The sequence below is a fragment of the Centroberyx gerrardi genome, chromosome 15 (genome assembly GCF_048128805.1).
Source record: "Centroberyx gerrardi isolate f3 chromosome 15, fCenGer3.hap1.cur.20231027, whole genome shotgun sequence".
In the NCBI taxonomy this organism is placed as follows: domain Eukaryota; kingdom Metazoa; phylum Chordata; class Actinopteri; order Beryciformes; family Berycidae; genus Centroberyx; species Centroberyx gerrardi.
In genome coordinates, this window is record NC_136011.1 from 12,182,213 (window position 1) to 12,197,269 (window position 15,057).

Consider the following 15,057-nt stretch of genomic DNA (forward strand, 5'->3'; position numbering starts at 1 on the left):
AAGAACAAGTTTAACTTAACTCTGATGGCCTGATTTAATACAAAGGGGCACCACCCCTAAGGATAGTATTAAGTGAGACACATTCCCATGTCCTGAATTTTGTATGGTATTAAATTCTGCATACTAATGGAGACATTTGTCACACTGATCATTCCACTCCCAGCTTGATGATACAGGTGTTGACTCTGTCTGTAGTGGCAGAAAGTCAAGACTAATCTCCTTTGTCTCATCTTATAAAACTATAATGCTAGAATAGAAGTGAAGCAAATGATGATATAAAATAATAATAATGATAAATGTATTATTATTATTAGTATAATTGAAGAAGGAAGGTCAAGAGAGTACTTTTAAACTTAGCCTACATGCAAAATAATCTCAAAATTTGTGCATTTTTGTTTTTTGTTGCAGAATTCCTGGTAAGGTTTCCGAAATGATGATATCTTGATATAATTACCGTAAACAAATGAAACCATGGTTGAGGCAATTGGCAGCCTCTATATTGTTAGTGCGAGTGTTTCTCAACATTAAGACTGCATTTCCCATAAGCCCTGTCAAAAAAGATGATCTTCAATAATATGTTGCACATACACATACTACATTTAAGAGTGAAAAACTGAAATAGTGTAGAAAACATTTTGTCACCAGGTATTTTTTCTAGGGTATAATGTATGTGAGAGAAAATTCCTCAGAGCTCAGAAAGAACGACCGAGAGCTTTTCCAGTGAGAGCGGGGTGTTGGCGAACAAATAGTTCTATGCTGGTGAAATTTACACTACTGTTCAAATAGGATTTATTATTTATTCTTCTTTTAATGTCAGAGCCCAATTCAATATAAAGAAAGAGGGGCATTTTGGACTGGAGTGACTGCACTGGCATAACTTACGTGCCTCTCTGTTTTGCTTAGTTATTAGGTGAGCTCCTCAACAAGAGCCGGGTTCTGCGTGTTTGCTGGTTTGTTTGTAACACCTTTTGCAATGCACAGTGCTTAGGGGAATTACAGTATGCGCTCTTCAGGCCACTGCATAAGTGAAATACAGTGTGCACTCATACACCAGGCAGTACGGTAGAGGATGTCGGTAAGGATATCCCTTACTGCGATGACTGTATGTATTTAACATTTCCTGGTCAGCAGCAGGTAAGCTATTGTTTTTGTGTTTCTCACACACTATAACCCATATACAAGGAAGAGCACATGCAAAGGGCATCACCCCCAAATTTGTCAATTTGAATACGATTTGAGGTGAGGTGCAAGAAAGGCATGAGGTTAACAAATATTATAATGCAATATTAAGAGGCATTATGTGGCATTTCGATGAAGTGCTGCAGTTGGCCATGAAAATTAATGGGGAGCAACAAAGGTCAGAGGATAAAATGTCTAACAAAAAATGATTAATTAATAATCTTCAGTGATGACAGATGGGTGAATCTGGGGAACAAACTTTCCAGGCACCTCCACTTAGTATGAAGTTGGATTTCCACCATTATCCTCAAGCACCAGTACCTGCAGTGCCTACCTGGAGCGTCAGTGCTACACTTGACATGCGTTCATGTGTTTACACGTTCGAGGATATCGCCACTTTGACGTTTATCGCCTTATTTCCTTAGAAGCAAACATAATGAGCACACTGCTGGATAAGCTGCTATAGCCTCCATGTGCTGGATTTTCCAGACAGTTGCTTTCATATTGCTTGCACTTGCTTAGGAACTGTAATACTGTGATCAAATTAGGGCATCAGAAACTTTCCTTAGGGTCCTGGAAAGCTCGGTGAACCATTCTCTCGTGTATTTGACTATTCCTTTATTGATCCTATAGGGTTAGGCAGTTTTATGTGTTAGGCGTTTTTACATGCAGACGTTTCTAAGGAAATAACTATCAAAGTGCCAAGATCCTCTGATGCGTAAATGTATGAATCCAGTGTGGTGTAGGTGTGGTGCAGCTATCATTTACACTCATTTACAGCCCAATCTACACGAACGATACATGCTCACTACACCTAAATAAAAGAACATGATGCCAACATTACACCTACATTATATGTGTCTGACGCCTGTGTCTCCATCGTAAGTCTATGTAAATTCTTGACGTAATCTTGGAGGCTTGGTCAGATCTTACAGGTCTTGGTCTGACATTAGGTGTTGCAGGTACTGCGTCTCCATGTTATAATTAAAGGTCAAAATTCTAAACTCAAACGTAATATCTCAGACACCACTGGCCCAATTTTAACGAAACTTGAAGGGATGACGCATTTTGGCACTGTGTTCTGCCGTTTGAAAACATTACTTTAATTGGCTTGATGGGGGCGCTATATTTAAAGGTCAAAATTTCAGCTTTGATGAAACATGGAGGGATGATGCATCTTGTTACTGATTGGCCCAAAGGTGCCTGCATCATCCATGGGGGACTTGTTTATTCTTGTGTATGTTTATTACTTTGTTTACTACTTTGTTTACTTTTCTGATAGGGCACATGCACTGGCAAATGTGTGAAATCAGAATCACCCAAGAAGGTAGTCTTTACTGTGATTATGGGTATTATGGTAATGCTGACAATACTTGATAGCACCAATTCAGCTGAATTTCACATCTATTACAGCACTGTTTTGGCCATAATCACAGTAAAGAACTCCCTCTTTGGTATAATTGCTACATTTCAATAAAAACTTCATGAAAAGAGAATAATATGGAACCTTTAATATAAACATGACCAGAATGTGACAGCTAAATAACATGTGCTAAATGCTGCATATTTTAAGGTAGTAATGTGTGACATTTTCATAGAAATGAATGTCCATTTTGCAGCTCTCAGTCGCGGATTGATGTCACACACTAGTGATTGCGAACCTATACTCAGTTCATGAAAGCTTTTTACATTTAATCTAAACACTCTGTGTTGGGTGTGTCCCAGGAAAAATCATTTGGTGCACAGGAAATGAGGTCTTATGTTTCTGGCAGCAACAACAGTGGATTGTTTGGAGTAAATAGAAGAACTGGTAGTTAGCAACCAAAAAAAAAAACAGGATTATGAGGATTACCATTTAAGATTATTACAAGATATTAGCGTTGTGTTTTCTTTCACTCAGTTTGGGTCATAATGATCAAGAATGATCTGTTTAACAAATTGTATTCCATTTAAATGATTAAGCAACTTGCTCTGGGTGCTGGTTTGGAACTGTTAGCACTGCTGTGAAATAAAGTTTACACAAGCAGTCTGGGCCCACAAAGTCAATCTCCCATTCACTGTCAGCGGAGCAGCTAGCAAGTGTCTCGGAATGACATCACTGGTTACAGACCCAGTTCTGCTTTGGGAGAAAATTCACCGATATTGATTTCCAAGTCCAAGATCATACGAATAGCATGTGACTTCTGTTTTAAGAGGTTTCTTTTCCTTTATATGACATCAAAAGAGACTTCCCAGATTAAAGATATCCTTTGGGGTTTGCATCTTTGACAAACCTGTAAAAATAGCTTAATGTAGTGAGGAGTCTATAGAATAATCTGAGCTTTATCAGTGCTTTCAAGAACAGGTACAAGAACATTCACAATGTTCGATATGTAGTGATTCATCTCTGACAGCCTGCATCCATCAAAGGGGCACCTTTGCCAGGCTCTAATAAATTGCCTTGTCCTCATCTTTCTGTTGTGGTTGCATTTAGGTGGGTTGTATTTTCTTTCTTACTTCATTTCTAAGTTAAATAAAGTTGAGGTTCTAGATAACAATTCTAAAGGCGACCTAAAGTGGATTTTTTTTGTCTTGCATTATGTCCTCTCTTGCCAAGTGTTATAAATTTACTTTGCATTCCCCTAAAGTCCTGGGTCAGTGCAGCCAGCCTCTGGAGTGAGCAGCTCTCTTCATCACCTTTTTGTCTTCACTTTAATGGAAGGCATTAAAGGGAACGGGAAGGCAGCGTCTTCCTCCAAGGCTGCCAACAGTGGGCTAACTTCACTGTCTCCTCAGCCAATGACTGAGTCTTATTCTCCCCATTTGGTGGAAGAGTTGACCAATCGTGTCGTTTGTTTGATGTTAGTGAACGTCATGTCAACTTGATAAATCAAGGGTTAGGGTTAGTGTGAATGTGTGAATATGTGACCTTGTTAGTTGCTAGCTGTTGGCTAGGTAGTGGCTAATGGCTAACCAATTTGCTAACTTACCTGATTTTTTCCCAAAAAATCCCATGTTGTATTCTTCACTGTAGTGATTAAGTATATACTTCAGTCATATTCTGCAGAACCACTGCTAAATATCCTAATATGACAACGCTGCAAACAACTATAGGCCTGCCAAGCTGCAATGTTACACAGTTTAAACAATACTAGCTGTCTGTAAGGTAATAAACTGTATTGAGCCTTCAATTCACCAACATTCACTAACCCAATTCCAGGACACATACAGTATGAATACATTACAGGCCTTCCACACGAGAATTGTGAAATTCTAAATTGCCTTGAGTCCTGTAGGAATCTAATAAAATTCTATTACGTTTTTAAAATTATCTTTTCACAGGTGCAATATTAATCTGGACATATGGATTGAATGTTTAATAAATGCCATCCATCCTATATTTATCTTATGCATAACAAAGGTGCCATTATGTATGAGGCCAATGGTTGTTTATAGTACACATAGCGGCTAATATTACATAGCTTGCATGGTAGCACACAGACCTGGGGAGTGAACTAGGGAGAAGTCTGAGATGAGAAAGGGAAAGGGAGGTGGATGAACTGGGATGTATGTGTGTGTGTTGCCCAGGACACATGACTCATCCATTTATAAATGAAATTAAATGTATGCCATCCCAACAGCTCTCCTGTATATGTACCTGCACATGCATGGATAATTATTTGTCCAGTAATGTCCAACTCAACTGCAAAAATGCTTAACAGATGTAAAAGTCATTAACATATTGATATGAATAAATATTGAAATACTGAAACATTAATTCAAAAACACTCATGTGGACAATTCATGAGAAAAGACAATTCTTATTCACTCAGCAAATAGTAATTATAACCAGGGATTTATGAGATTCCAGCATCTGAGACAACATTTTCTACCGCCATCATAAAGATGTAACACACAGATGGAATGTAGATTTGAGCTTTCTAGGAGATGAGTAGATCAAAACCATAACAAAAAAGCACTGCATGATCACTTCTTCATGTTGGCGTTTCCATTATTTACACCAAATGAAATCACTCTTTACTTTGGCAAGCAAAAGTTGGCAGGTTCACTCAAACTAAATGGCACAGTGAACATATACCATCTGCCAAAGTCCATGTGTTATTAGGATTTAGGGATGTGGGGAAGATGAATAGCACTTAAGTCTATCTAGAAAGTGGCGAGTCTCCTTGCCAAGGCGAGGAGATAATGCCACAGTTACTCAAAGCAAACAAATAAAGATCTTGAAAAACATCGCTGAAATATTCTCTGTCTTGAGGGAGAGGCTTTGCTTTTGAGTAAGGCAGGGATGGATTTGGAACAACACTATGATGAAATAAGTACGCTTTTCATAAACACTGAATTAAAAAATCCACTCTCAGATACTCTTACACTGTTATAGCATCAGTCTGTGATGTTCAGTGCACTCTAGGAGTTATTTTTTGTGTTGTAGTTAACTTTTTTGCTGTATCCACTTTCCCTCAGCTTGCCTCGTGTACTTCTACTTCAGTTTGTGATTTCCTACATTTCCCAGAATGCCTTTTGAGGGATAACGATGGCAATAGTGATAGCGTAGTAAGAGCAAGAGAGTGAGAGTCTTGTAGCTGCATTGCATTCTGGTCTATTGAGGCTACTGTCGGTGGAGAAATTGGTGTCTCGTCCTCTTATGGACGGATTTCTTCCTGTATGATTGTTGAACATTGGTGCAAAACTGTGAGTCTAGAAAGAAGGCCTTGCTGTTCGATTCTGAGGGACTGACACCAAAACCTGAAATCTACCATTGATGTTTTAGACAGTAGAAATCAACAAAATGTTTAAGGGTGGATTTTTCCTTTAAGATTTTAGTTTTTTCCAAATCCTTTGAGGGTGGCAAGTGAGTTCGAAATATCATCATTAGGCTATTATGCATTTTTGTAAGAGCCAGCGCTCCATGTAATGTTATGGACTCTGTGAAATTCAAATGCACTGGTGACATGCTACTATAGCCAGGGGAGGCTTTGTTTCAGCGTTGCACTGTATTGCACATATAGTCCATGTTTGTGTAATGATGGGTGAATCATGAGCTAAAAGTATCCACTCAGCAGGTCGTCTGTCAGGGTTGCTGACAGTACCAGCTGGCCTGCTCTAGCTGCCAGGGGTACAGGCAGGTTAGAGGGTGGCCCTCCCACAACCATAGTTCTCCTTTCTAAATCAGGGGCAGGAAACACAGCCAAGCCAACTCAAACCCAGCCTCAAGTTCTAGCATACTGTCCTCCAGAACAACAGTGTAATTGATCCAAAAAACAACAGAAGGAAAGGAGGAGCAGAGTGCCCACGCAGCCATTCATATCCAGCACATTACTTCAGGTCCTGGGTTCAAAGTGGGTCAAGGATGAAATATCAAAATCACTGGGGCAACAAGATCAAAGGTGTGTGTGTGTGTGTGTGTGTGTGTGTGTGTGTGTGTGTGTGTGTGTGTGTGCACGTGGTTGGCTGCATCAGACTTTGCATTAGTCAGTAATGGCCTTTTTTTGGCCAGTAAAAATGATGAAAGTCTTGAACTGATAAAAAATTGAAGGCCTCCTGGACATACTGGCGGGCAGAAAAAGACGGTGTTTATAGGTTATACCTCACAGGCTATCTGTAAATGTGTCCTGAAATAGGCCTTGCTATCAGTTTCTGTAGCGCAGCTACAGTGAAAGAAGGAGTGCATGACTTTCTGTGTCCGAACTGAAGTTTACTCTTGTTTTCTGTCTTGAACTTGCTCACAGGTTGGAGAGTGAAACAACTTTTCTAAGATGGAAATTTTCACCTAAATGTCACTTGACAAACAAAAGTAATTTTGCCTTAATGAAATTCTATTGGGTATGGACATTTCTCTGCTCACAAGAAGTGACGAACTGAACTTAAAAGCGAAATACAAGCTGTCTGCTAAACAGCAGTGAGCAGCGTTCGTCCAGAGAAATCTGGACTCACCAACATCAGATCTTCTGCCTCTCTCCCTTTGGTATAAAGTGATCACAGACAGGCCGGGTATTCTGGGTATTGAAGTTACCTCTCGCAATCAATTGCCCAGCACAGCTTGATATTATATACTATACGTGTCTCTGTGTCTCTCCGTTTGCCCAGTTGAGCCTGTTGTAGAGGCTACATCTCTTTCAAATAGTGCAACAGGAAAATGACATTAATTTAACATTATTATCATCGTTACAAACCTATAATAACCTTTTAATACATGCACACTGTCACTGATGAGCTTAACTAATATGGCCAAAGTTCTAGCTATAATTATTTGTCAGACAATCAGACACACACAAAAAACTCAATCCATGTGTGTTAATGTGTGGCTAGTGTATGTTTATGTGAGCACACATATCTGTGTAACCGGGCCCATGTATAATGCGTTCATACTGAAGGGCAACAAATGGAGAAAATGTGTAGTGGATATACAGTACATGAGGGAGAATCTAATTCTTTTCCCAGTGATAGTTGAAAAGATTGCTTTTCTCACTTGAGAAATTAAATCTCATTCTAATGAGCCAGGGAGATTAACCTAAAATCCTATCAAGTCAAAATTACAACTTCAAATCAGAAGTCACGGCAAAATCCAACACCTTGAAGGAAGTGATGATTAAGTATGTCCAAAAGTAAGGCTCTAATTTTCAAAGCTAATTACCCACCCAGAGACACTTCCTGAAAGATTTAAAGGCTGACAATTATTAACATTTCTGATGTTACGATCCCCTTCATTAGCCTTAGTATCTAAGGATTCTCTCAATAGATAATTTTAAGAAACAGAATAATCAAGTGGAGCGCTTTCTAGGTAAAACCACTGGAAACTGAACTCGGTAAGTCGATCGGGGAGGCTGGAGTTTATTTTGGCAGCATACCTCCACATCCCAGCAGCGCTGAGGGTGAGAAGCCAAGCAGTCAGCTGTGAGGGGAGCCCAGGTAAAAACTGCAGATGCATCATTAATTTATCCCAGTTTAGGTTGTGGCAGAGACTTTAAAGCTTTTGCTTTTTTGTATCTCCGTGTGTGTGTGTGTGTCCTCTGCCTTCCCCCCGGCCCTGACCAACCTGCCCTTTTGGACACCGGAGCCAGGTGGAGGAGCGGGTCAGAATAGAAGAGAAAGCAGCATGGATCCTGTCAGTCACACGGGGCCCAGAAGACTGAGTGGCCAAGCCCTGTAGGACCAACTGGCAGATGGCTGCCTCAGGATAATGACCAGGTGACATCTGCAGAGTGAACAAGCCATCAGGCTAACAGACTCACCTTGACCCACCAGGGAAGCCAAACTGCCCATTCTCAACCTCCTCCTCCTCCAATTCCCCCAGGTGGCACCCAGAGACCTAGAAGGAAAAGAGAAGTTTATCGATTCACTAAGTTTCTCGGCTCAAAGAAAAAGAGGTGTGAAAATGTCTTGAAAAAACATTAACAGATTTTATGTGGGTGTTTGAATTGAATTTTCTTTTATTCTCTGGAGATTCAGTCATTGCCTCCCTCAATGCCGATGGACCGGGAGTAAATTTGTCTGAACCTTTTTTTTTTTCTGTGATTTTCTTATGTGATTTATCAAACTGAAACTTTTAAGTACCGGGCCAAAGTATTATCAGACGAGCCAGACCCCCGGGCACTGAGTATGGCCAAGTGTTATACTGCAAAATCACCCATTTGCTTAATTTTGCTCACACCGTGGTTATTGACAAGTAATTTTAAGAAGGCTTGTGTCTCGTCTGAAGGGTCTAACACATACACATTGTATATGTGATGCTGAGCAGAAAGGTCATCTTTTGACAGCAGCGAAATCGGGAAAAGGTCAAACTCCTTGTGCCATTTGGAAAAGAGGCTGTGTGATACCGACCTGCCAATATGAGATCAGCGTGTCTTTTTCATTTGAGTGTTAACGTCATACGCTGTTTGCTGAACGGCCTCATTTACATTATGGCTATACAACTGAGGGTTTGAGCTAGGGAAAAAACTTTGTATACAGAAAAGAAAAAGTTGCAGTTGTTGTGCTTTGAATGAGAAGAGTTGCTGTATTTGTTTTCGGTATTAAAAATGGCATCACAGTTGTACAAACCCAGTGTAAATGGGCCACAGGGGTCCTGTGCTCCATGTTTTAGTGTACAACAAACATGAAAGTGAGCAAACCTTGTATGTGTCAAGAACAGCAAAATTAATTGAGGGACAGGAGCAGGGTTGGAGGCAGAAAATCAGGGGTGCTCAGGCCCCTGGAGGGAGACCTTGAGTTTTAATAGGCTACATACCGATGTGGGTACAGTGCAAGGGCACAGCCAGCACACAGTTGGCCTTTTACGAAGCCAAATACACCTGGATAAATTACATGACAGATGGACGGATGGGCAGTATGGAGGCTTGTGAAATGTGTTTTTGACAGCTACCTCTTATTACTGGGATGGATATTAACCTCAGACGTCTCTAAATTAGAATCAATTAGAGTCAGTCTCTCAACTTGCAGAGACAGTAGATATAGAGAACATTAGAATCTATCAAAACCATAATAGAGAAGAATGCTATGCATACTAAGTATGCTGATCGCTTATTGCCTATATTCCTACACCGCATGCATAAGAGTGCATGTGGTTCATTTAATTTGAAGCTATCAGAAATAGTAAACAGAAAAGAAATATCTACAATATCTACTCAATTAAATTTAAAGTTAACTTGATTGAACTTAATTAAGAATTAACGTCACCTCAAGGTCTAGTACATTAAGGCCTCATGTGCTCAGTATCAGATATGCATGGTGTGTGCCATGGAGTTCTGATACACATATTAACCAGTTTTATTTATACACATAGGAATAGCTTTGCAGCATCTAAATGATGAAGACTCAAAGCTGCCTTGGCTTTCACTGGTATAGAGAGACTGGACTGGAGACTGGTGTAGGCTTTGTCTTTCTGGATCTTCCCATATATAGGGTGTTCAGTTATGTTCAATCAGAATATATATTTTGTGAATTTCTGTATACTTATCCTTAATTCTAATCTGCTTTGGTTTGTTATTTGCCATCTTTGAATACCTAGAATCAAAACACAACATCAAATCTACATGCAAAAAGTGAAGCTCTTGCCCTTGCAATTTGTTTTCCCTCAGTTGTCATTCATTACTTTGACGTATACATAACACCTTTCTCATCAGGTGGTGAAGTGGTAGACAGTTTACTATACCTAGAATGGCTGAAGAAGCCATCATGTCTCACATCTCAGACAATTAAATCTGCAGCCTAGGATGCTGGATTGTATAGGGTTTATTTGCGTCAATAACACCAGAGCTGGCAGTTGTAAATTTGACTCATACTTTAGTTCTCATTAAGGAGTAATCAAGAAAGGAGTGTTAATGTTCTGTTAACCCTCGCTCTGCAGATAGCATGTAATATGCTGGTTGTTGTGCACAGTAAAGGAAATATGTTTCCTGCATGTATGTTAATTTAGAAGAAAGCGCATTGCTTTTGAGCAAAGGAAATACTAAAAGATACAGTGTGTCATAGCATATAAGGTTTCACGGGAGTTATTTGTTCGGAGCCCAGATCTTTCTTTACATTCTGCATTTCCACCTGCTGAACTGTTTGCATTGATAAAACACCCAAAGTGTCCGTTCTCTGCCACTTCAGAGTCAAGTCTTCTGTTCTCACACAATGCCTGCTACAACATCACCTTGCAGTATTTGTGCAATTCAGACTCAAACTGTGAAGAAACACTAAATGACTTTCACTCTCAAAGTCTCTCCAGCTTCCCTAAGCTCTTCTAGCTTATGCACACTGCTTAGGATGCATTTCCAAGCAGTTAACCCACTTTCTATTCTTGTTTATAGACAAAATGTACTTCTGGGGTTTCAGTGATTTTTTGTATTCAAGCATGGCTTCCCAAGACTGCAGCAGCTTATAGTCTCTGTGGAATGCACACAGCATTAACTTAAACATCCATAGTCACATTTGGCAATAGGATGGGGTGCCTTGGTTATGAATAGCTAAAGGCTTCCCCACGCATGGAGCTTACCAAAGAGGCCAGCCTTTAAATCCAACATATCAAATTTCACAACATTGGCACCCAAGCTGGAGAAATGTGTTTTTATGCTGATCTGATGGCATAGCTTGCTACTGATCAGGCCTCATATCCAAGAAACCAAGAGCAAGTTTGTCTTCATGTAAGGATGAGGCAGCATGAACACCCAGACATGCATCCTAGAAATAACTTAGTGTAATATATTTTTAATTGTTGAATGATATCAAACTGGGTTGGGGCCATTTATGAATTGAATTGAGATTGCATGGGAAATTCCAATTAAATTCCTGGAGTTGGAATTGGAATGTGAATGTCACCCATGCTGTAAGGAAACAGAACTTGGAATGTCAAGAAACAGAAATGAATTCCACTGAATCCCATGAAATTCCACTTCTAAGAGAGGTTGTCTTGACTTACTAAACATTAGAAATCAAACATGAATAAAAAAAAAAGACAGACAAATCAAACACATTCAATGTGTACATAATGTATTTATTACAATTACATTTTATGCATCAAATACCACCTGAAAGGAACTTTTAAGATTTTATGATATTCAGTATTCATCATGTATAACACCACATGTAATCTCAGATATGTGGTAAGAAAAAACAAAGACACATGGAATTCCACAGAATTTCATTGAATTAAATTAAACTTCCTGAAATTCCAATCCAATTCCAATTCTGTTTCCTGTAGATTTTTTCCAAATTCCAATTCCAGTTCCTCAGTTGAATTGTAACTGATGAGTTAATTCCTGAATTGACCCCAACCCTGACATCAAACCCGGTCTCTGGATTTGGCATGCTTATGTTTACTGTTTATCAGTCAGATTTGTGCTGTATGAAGTTAATGACGGGCTCTGTGCCAGCTCTGTGTATCAGTGTCTCTGGGATGTTCTGTCTCCGCTGACCCCTCCCTGATGTTCCCGCATCAGAGGCCCGTCCTGCTCAGCGTCCGCAGACAAATATAGCAAGGTTCAGCTCACTGAATATCTGGAGCCTATCCAGATCCATCCAAACAAAAGCGCTCTCTCATTACCTTCTCTGCGGGGATGTGGAAAGTTGCACTCTGATCGACTGGCACGGTTAAATCCGTCGCTTTCATGTTTCACTTGACTAGTTGCTTTGTTTCTTTGCAGTATTTACTCAAGGTATATTCTGTTACGTGACTCATTTAGCCTGCAACAATAGTGTTTTAGTTTGAGAAAGCAGGAAATGGTGCTTGGGTGACAATTTTGTTATTACACAGCAGACACAATGAGGAGAGTTTGAATAAGTGCACTTTAAAATGCATATCAGGTAACATGTTCTGCCACTTCACACCGTATTGTGGTAAACACGCATACCAGTTTGCTGAAGATTATTGAAAATGGTAAAATCAGTCGGCGTCTGTCCTAATCTACCTGAGTCTGTTGCTCTTTTCATCACATCAACAAACTCAGTACTTGTTGTGAGTCTGTGTGATGTTGACAGCAGGGGGAAAAAAGCATGATGCAACGTTAATATCTTTCCCACGTGTGCAGACAGCAGCATTAAAATTAACATTGAAATGAATCATAATTGATTTATGAGACGTGTGTGCTTCTAGTCTGAGGAGCAAGTTAAGGGAAACCCACTTTTTGCAAGAGAGATGTGCAAAGATTAAAGAGAAACTGAAACCCAGGATGTGAAAAGGCGTTACATGTTTCAATACTGAATGTCATTACCAAAATCTAGCAAAAGCAACAATATTGAACTGATTTCCAACATATTCTCTTATATGTATATTTCTGGGTGACAGCTCAGGAGATATCTTAGTCTCACTCGAGACCTTCAAATGCCAAGATTCATTTCTCTCTGCTCCCTTTGGAATGATGTTATTATGGTTGGGGAGATGACAGTTGTATCAATTATGCATAAGGTGAGGGTGTGTGCAAGGCATCTATGCAAATCAGATTCACCCCAAGGATGGCAGTAAAATAAATGAAAATGCTCATTTCAGAAGTGGTGAGTTCAGGTATTGACACAGGAGCAAACACTGTGCTAGTCAGGCTCCAGACAGCCTGAGAACCAAGGAAGGGACTAACAAGGGGACTGTAGAAGAGTTTTGACTCTGGGTGGTTTTTAGGTTCCAGAAGGCTCTAAGTGTAATTTATGCCAGTATGAAGGATCTATATGATGCATAAAAACACGTTTGTTTGAGTATAATTGTGCTTTGGAAAATGTGGATTGGAAACTGAATAGCAAGACTCTCAATCTATTATCATGATTTGAATGTAGTTGTTTCTGACCTGGACAGGATTTGAAAAATATCAATATTTTTAAATATATCAATCTGTCATATAGGCACAGAGAGAAATGTGATCACTTCTTCCACCCATGTCCCACTCATTAAAACAAATGAATCAGTATAAACAGTTAGAATACCTCATTATTCCATGGCAAAATAACAGTTACCATGGAAACCATAATACAAGTTTGGTATAATTACCATTTTTTGAGTAGACATATATCTATATAAATATGCATACTGCTATATTATATATACATAGAGGTTTATACATACTACATATATACATGCCAATGTGATATGCATGCACATGGACTTCTCTATCTATCTATCTATGGAGACACACAGTCCATAATGCACAGCATAATGACATGCTGGTGTGTATGCAGAGGGGAGCGGAGGAAGAGGGTGGATGATCTAGTGGGATGTTCTCTTGCTTGTATCCTTCCCTGTTTCTCCACATCCCTTTCTCCTCCTAATCCTCTCACTCTTTGTCTCAGAATCTCTGTTATAATCTCTCCTTCTCTCCTGTCTTGTGTCCCCCCATATTCACATCAACAGCTCCACCAACAGGTGGGAAAAATGCTCAGCTCCGGTTTAGAGTCACTCGAAGGAGCATGTTTCCATGAATTCAAGCCCCCTCATCACTTATAGTAAAATGCAAGATATTTTCAAAGTATACATTTTGAATTTGCTGTTATGTGTTCAAACCATGTGTATATTTCAGGTTGTCAGGGGGAACAAATCATTTATTGGCATACAACATACACCAAGATACTGAATCAACAGAGTCATAGGATAGAAGGGTGACAAAAAATTGGCACAAAGTTGCTATTATTATTGCTTGTATCAAGCAGCCAATATAAATACCCAGGTAATGTTCAGTAAATATGCTAAGGCTACAGGACCTACATTCATCTTCTGTCCTGCATGGAGTCCTGAACGCTACAAATGCCTCAGAAAGGACTTGTGAGTAGTTGTACAGCATCTCTCTCCACTTATCTTCTGCTAAGCACTCTGTAGGCTACTACATACATCAAAGCATCCAGTAAGCACAAACACATACTGCCATACTTCCAGATCTGTCCATTGGGAGGCAGAGATGAGGCATCCAGCCTTTATTTTGTGCCTGCCTGTCCTAGAAACCTCTCACAGTCTAAATGAAACAGGAGTCTAAATGCTTCAGGCAAGCTGTGGTCTGCATCCAATAACAGTTTTTTTTTAATGCTGTTTTTCATGTTGCTGTTCTCAATATATCAGGGTGCAGTTAAGTTTAGCAAGGGTAAGGGGAATTATATATCACCGCTGAAAACAATATGGCAGCAGAAGTACATTTGCTTCTCAAAGGATCTCAATTACGATTTCGTCATGACCTCCTTCTTCTTTCGGCCAACTTGAGAAGCACCTGATGTTTTATTTATAGCCTCTGCGCACAGATTTTCAGGTAGTAGCATAAACTGCTTTCATTCCCCTGCATTTAACTCTCGCGGCCTTGTGTATAGACGGATTAATGCACAGCTAAAGACATAAATAGGGCTGTCCACATCCACCAGCGTCATGCCAGACCGCAGCACCGGGACAAAAAAATACCTCAACAGTTAAGATTTATCCAGTTCAACTTGAGG